Source organism: Pteropus vampyrus, unplaced genomic scaffold (genome assembly GCF_000151845.1).
Source record: "Pteropus vampyrus isolate Shadow unplaced genomic scaffold, Pvam_2.0 Scaffold47, whole genome shotgun sequence".
Taxonomy (NCBI): domain Eukaryota; kingdom Metazoa; phylum Chordata; class Mammalia; order Chiroptera; family Pteropodidae; genus Pteropus; species Pteropus vampyrus.
Window position 1 is genome coordinate 6,207,335 of NW_011888828.1, and position 6,388 is coordinate 6,213,722.

The window sequence follows — 6,388 nt, forward strand, 5'->3', positions numbered from 1 at the left end:
CTCTTTACTACATCTAGGCTGATAAGAATCTGACTTACAAAAATCTTCAAGAGTTGAGATATAAAATTTCATTTATTAATGAAAGAGAAAAGGCATTATATGCTGAGTAAAAGTTACATAGTTTTAAGGCATAAAATTAGCAAATTCTATAATTAAGAATCCAATATTCCAAAGTGTGTGCTGTTTTGCACACAGTAAACAATAAACATAGGGAAAAATACAGCATAGGTAGCCATTTAAAGTGTTATAAAATGTTAATTTAAAATCGGAACTCTGGTTAACACCATTAATACATATAATAATCTTAGTTTCAATTAAAAATGATATAACTGAATACACGAAATATTTTATTGAAAACTTTGATGTTAATGTGTACAACCTATATCTTCTGAGGAGTTTTTGGCTTTTCCATTCCTCATAAGTTAGAATCACAATGTTTGCCAATGAGTGAAACTGGGAGGAATGGAGTTCCCTGGGCCAGGCACACCATTTGGATTTCCACAGGATGTCTGCCTCGTGCTCTCTTTTAAACATCCCACATAGTTACATTTATTATGCCCAGTTATGGTGCTGAGTACTCCACATGTATGATGCCATCTAATCCATACCATGACCCTGTGAAGCACAGACAGAGTTTTATTATAAATAGAGGGAAACAGAGGCTCAGGAAGGTCAAGTAACTTGTCAAAGCCACAGGTAGTGAGTGACAGTGCTGTACTTCTAAGGCAGTTTAGTCTGACTCTGAACCTGAACTCTTAACTGATAGGCAACACTGTTTCTCATTCTCATGCCTTCTTAGCGCTTAAAATGTTTTAACCAAGTTTCCAGAGTTTCAAGGAAGCAGTAGACTCAGGAGGGTTGTTATACATTTTCAAAAGACCATTTGTTTGTTTGTTTGTTTTAGTCATTTACAGAGATTAAGTGGTCTTTCTTGCCCATATAGTCTAGTTTCTACTTTAATCCTTAAAGAAAAGACGGTGGTAAAATGAAGGAGGTTGGTGGTAACACAGTAATCAAAGGTAAATAAAAATGACTTCTGACATTTAAATATTTTGTATATTTTCTTTTTTGTGAATTTTTATGAATCTTTAAATGAAGACCTTAAGTTCCTTTGTACAATGGTGTGTGTATCTATGATGTATAATTTAATATTTTAAAAAATTATGTCCTTTTTCAGAATCTATTCATAGTTGGTATTAACCACTTTCAGAGATTTTGACAATTATTTAGGAAATCAATAAAGCTTAGGTTTAGTCACTATGTGGATAAAATGAGATTGATTCAAGTTGTCTATAAGGTCTAAAGTAGATATAAGGCACAAATACCATACACTTTAGCTTTCTCCAGAGGTTTCCCCAGGAATCTGAAATAATAACATTTTATGTACAGTAGTAATCTAGTATGTATGTACCTGTCATCCCACTTGAGCTTTACAACTCTAGGTAGGCGGGGCAAAATCCCTGTTTTACTCATGAAGAAACTGAGTCTTGAAGTTTAGTCCAGTTTTCATGGCCCAAAAGTGGCAGGGCCGGTATAATGCCTCACTTTACTTTTCTTGTAGGACTTTACTCCGTCTAATATGATAAAAATAAATGAAAAAATAGCAATTTTTCTAAGGTAGGGGCATACTATGTACATGCCAGTTTTGCCTGGACTTAATTATAAGTAGTTTGCAGTTTTTTCCCTGCTTCTTACAGTTTGGAGTGAGTATCTGACAGAATATTGATAGACCTACAAAATGCCAATGTTTTCATTTTTCAGTGGAGACCAGGGCTCTACGAACAAAGCATACTGTCATCCTCCTCTCCAGAAAAGAAATCCTTCAATACCTTGTAATGACTAAAGCTTCCCAGTTTCCTTATTGTAATGGAAACTTCAGTAATAGTTCTCTTAAAAATAAGAGAGAGAAGGCTTTTTCAAGAAATGGAATGTCTCTTTGCCCATTAGAGTCTGCTAGGAGGATATTTAGTGACCTGACCTGGCTATCGTAAGTATTCTACCACTCACGAAAGGTTTGAACATTAGCTTGCTGGTCTGCTAATGTTTGAACATTAGCTTGCTGGTCTGCTTGGTCAGCTGATTGCAGCAGGAGCTAAGGAGGCCAAGGCTGTGGGTTCTTATCAAAGGGTGAGCAAGCTACCATTAAAACCGCTTTCATTCCTCCTCCAACAGTGATGCCACCACAGAAATAATTTCTGATGATATCTCCATCAGCTCTCGACAGGTATTAAGTTTCAGAGCTGAGGGATACTTGGCAAAGGCATGTGAATACCATATTATCGTTGGGTGAAAAATTCAAAACCACACAAAAGAAGGCTCTCAAATGCATGTTTCTCCCAGGATGAGTCTGTAGCTCATTTCCATGGGTCCAAGTCATGCTGTGCTTGGAAACATCAGTCATAATCAGTCATAGCTCTAGTGAAGCATCTCAGGTTCAGACCTGAAGAACATGGTTTACAGATTCAGCATTCTTCTGTTTGGGGTCTAAGAATTTGCTGAAGTTCAAAAGCTATTATTAAGGAAGAAGACTGAATCCTTATGCCTACGCTTGAACCATTTAGTATCTCAGACTCTCCAGATGAAAGTTCACCTGTAATTACTAATTTGGAAATTCCAACCTTACCCAAATGGCATGAGTTTAGAGCAGATAGTTTACATGGAATGACTGCCAAGGTGTTTCACAACGAGTTAACACTTAAAAAACAGAAGGAGGGGCAGCTATAAACTTCTACAAGAGGAGAAAAAAAAAAACCCTAGGAACTTTTTACAAGTATTCTGTAGGTTTTGCTCGCTGGGTAGGAACTCTCCTTACTGACGTTTGACTTTAATATGCCTCCCACCCCACCTCCTCCGCCGCCAACTCTACTCGGAATACCATTAGGGTGTGTAAACAGAGGCTGATTTTCTAGAAACGGCCCTTGTTTTCTGCACGTGAAAGGCAACAAGTGCCTTTTAAAGGACAGCACGGAACTGAGCCCAGACCTCCACAGGCAGGTTTCCAAACTAGCTGTGCTGGGGGTTTTCCAAAACATCGGTCCCTCACAAGGAGTGCCCTCGGCTACCCCGTGTGTATGGAGAGGACAAGCAAGCAAGTAAGAAAAGGCTGCGGGGCACAGTGTACAAGTAGGCTTTCGAGCCAGAGACAAGGCTGTATGTAATGTTCCGCAAAGTTCTTGCATGCCTGGGGAAAAGGCAGACGCAGGGAGAACTGTGGGTTTTCCTTTGACCAAAATTCCGAATCCCACCTGGGAAGGCTGAGGGGCTTTGGATCAGTTCCCCAAATACTTCTGAAGCGCACCCCTGCCAGGAAGGCGCCTGCTCCGCCATGCGCCCCTGGGCAGGTGGGTGCCAGCCCGTGCGGAGGCTTGCCCAAGGTTCAGGGCACTGGGCGACAATCCTGCTTCCTTCCCCCTACTCCCAGCCGAGGGGCCCAGGCGGCATCTCCCCCACCCACGCCCGGATCCCTGAGAAGAAAAAGCTGCACCAACCGTGGAGCAGAGCGGGCGCAGACAGATGCCTGGTCCTCGCTCTGCGCCTGGGCGAGAGGAAGCGAAGCTGGCGAGGGTGGGTGACGTGGGTCCCGGGCTCGGCGCGGCGGTGGCCCGGGCTGCACAGCTGCCCACGCTTGGGAAAACGTCCTGGGCACGGATTCTCTGGGGAGGTCTCTCCGAGCCCGCAACCTCTGACCACCGGCTGAGATGGAGCCTTTCCACTTCCAGTCTACAATCGCCAGACCACAGGGATGCTGTACGGGAGCGCGCACGCGAGGGCTCGCAAGAAAAAGAAAACTCCAGAGAACACGCCTCCCGTCTGTCCTCTCCTTTTCCTCCAGATGCTCCCAGACCTTTTCTGCTCTACTCTAGGAAAGCAAGAATGTCCTAACTTTCCAGCCCTCCTCCTATAAAGCTCAAAGCTGCCGCCCCCTCCCAGGCCCTGAAGAGCAGGAGTCTTTTTAACTGTTTCCTTCCTGAAATGAAGCGGGGGCGGGGAAGTGTGTGAGTGTGTGGGGCGGGGGCTGGAATCGAAGGAGGAGGGTGGTTTAACAGACAAGCCTGAGAACCGAGGAAGGCCTTTCAGAGAAACCCATTCCCTCCCCAGGAAGTGCCGGCAGATTTGATCTGGGACCAGAGCCACTGCAGACAGAGCCAGCGTCCTCTGCGTTGCCTGCCTTTTGCTTGGCTTGTATGCTCCCTCTTAAACTCATAGCAAGTTAAAAAGCCAACGTGGACAGTTTACTGGATCAAGTACTTTTTGCTTTTATCTTGTCCCTTGAAGCTAGCACCTCCAGGCCCCATACCACTAGTCCAGGGCAAAGCAGGAACCCTTAAGAGTCTGCGGAAGGGTCCAGAGTATGGCTATGATTCCTCAAGAAATCCAAACAGTAAGGGTGCAGACACTACAGAAGGTGGGTCTCGGCGTCTTTATATGATACAGATTTTTGTGGAAGTGGAGAGGAGATGAAGGACAAAGGCCATTGCCTGTGACATATGAGAAAAAGTAGAGAGCTTCTTAGAGAAGGCCCCGCCTTGTAGTCCTTCAGTGCACTCCTGGTGTGAGGCCTATTGTGGAAATGTCGTACTAGTCACGTTATATTTCAGACTGTTCTGGTTATCTATTGTAGCTCAAAATCACCCTAAAACAGTAGCAGGCCTAAAACAACGACAGTCATTTACTTTACTCATTAATCTGCACTTTGGGTGGGGCTTGGCTGGGATAACTCATCTTTGCTGGGGCTGGAGGCTCCACTTCCAAAATAGTTCACTTATTTGGTGATGAATGTTGGTTTTTTACCATGTGTGTGTCTCTCTACAAAGTGGTTTAGGCTTTTTCACAACATGGTGGCTGAGTTCCAAGTTGGGGTGTCCCAAGAGACAGGAAGTGGGAGCTGCCAGTTTCTTAGGTCTGGGCCTGGAAACTGGTACAGTGTCACTTCTGCAGATTTATATAGTCAAGCAGTCACAGATCCCAGATTCAAGGTGAGAGGATATAGACTCTACCTGTCAATGCATGGAGTGTGAAAGAATTACGTATGTGTGTGTGTGTGTGTGTGTGTGTGTATGGAGGGGCAATTTGTAAAACCATCAAAGAGAGCCAGAAAATATGACCATTGAAAGGGGCCTTAATAGTCACCTAGTCCAATTAGACTAGATATTATCATTAGTATGTTCTATCTACAGCATCCCTATGATGAAGAGTCAGCCAGCCAGGATAACCAGTAGCTTTTATAAGTGCGCCTTAGTTTGCATTAAAAAAAAAAAAAAGTACCCCTTCAGACACATGGATGGCATGGGAAGCTGACAGTATTTTCAGGGAAGAAAAAGTTATTGCTTCCTTCCAGAAAAGGCTTCTGTACACCAGGGTCAACACCTTGAATGTGAAATGTGTGCTGAATTTCAGCCTTTACTCACCCTGTGGTCAGACATACTTGGACAGTGCACAACTTGCACAAGTGAACATGTCAGTCTATCCAGTCTTTGGTAGAGCACATCCATCAGCCCTATCTTTTGGGACAGGTTTAGTTATTAAAAATTCTTCTCTCACACCCATTAGGATGGCTGTTACCAAAAAGCAGAAAACAACAAATGTTGACAAAGGATGTGGAGAAATTGAAACTCATTTGCACTGTTGGCGGGAATGTAAAATAGTGTAGTAGCTGTGGGAAACAGTATGGCAATATCTCAAAAAGTTAGAAACAAAATTACTATATGATCCAGCAATTCCACTTCTGGGTCTGTACCCAAAATAACTGAAAGCAGGGACTTGAAAAGATAATTTGTCCATGCATGTTCATTCCAGCATATTCACTAGAGCCAAAAGATGAAAATAACCCAATGTCCATCTGTAGATGAATGGATAAATAAAATGTGGTACATGTACATTCAATGAAGTACTATTGAGCCTTAAAAAGGAATGAAATTCTGACACATTAGATGAAACTTGAAGACATTATTGCTAAGCAAAATAAGCCAGATGCAAAAGGACATATATTTATGATTTTGCTTATACGAGGTATTAGAGGAATAGTCAAAATCATACAGACATAGAGTGGTACGTGATTACCATGGGCTGGGGAGAGGGAGGATTTACTGTTTAACGTGTTTCTGAGTTTCAGTTTGGGAGGATGAAAAAGTTCAGGAGATAGATGGCGGTGATGTTTGCACAACACTGCAAACATACTTAATACCACACCTGCACACTTGAAAATGGTTAAAACGATAAATTTATGTGTATTTTGCCATAATGAAAATAATCCTGACATTAAGATGAAATTTGCCTACTTATAATATTACCTGTTGACCTGCCATAGAAGTTTGTAAAATGAATTTACTGCTTCTTCAAAGAAAGATCTTCAACTATAAGTAAATGTATTTATGTGGATTGCTGGCAC

General features: G+C 42.5%; 1 protein-coding gene across 1 annotated transcript in view; it reads right to left on the reverse strand.

Annotated features, from left to right (window-relative positions):
• Positions 1–3,763, reverse strand: part of EDNRA (endothelin receptor type A) — a 46,044-nt gene extending 42,281 nt beyond the window's left edge. Inside the window, exon 1 of the mRNA XM_023530221.1 lies at positions 3,489–3,763. The gene's annotated coding sequence lies outside the window, so the exon portion shown is untranslated. The remainder of the gene's footprint in view (positions 1–3,488) is intronic.
• Positions 3,764–6,388: the final 2,625 nt, after the last annotated feature.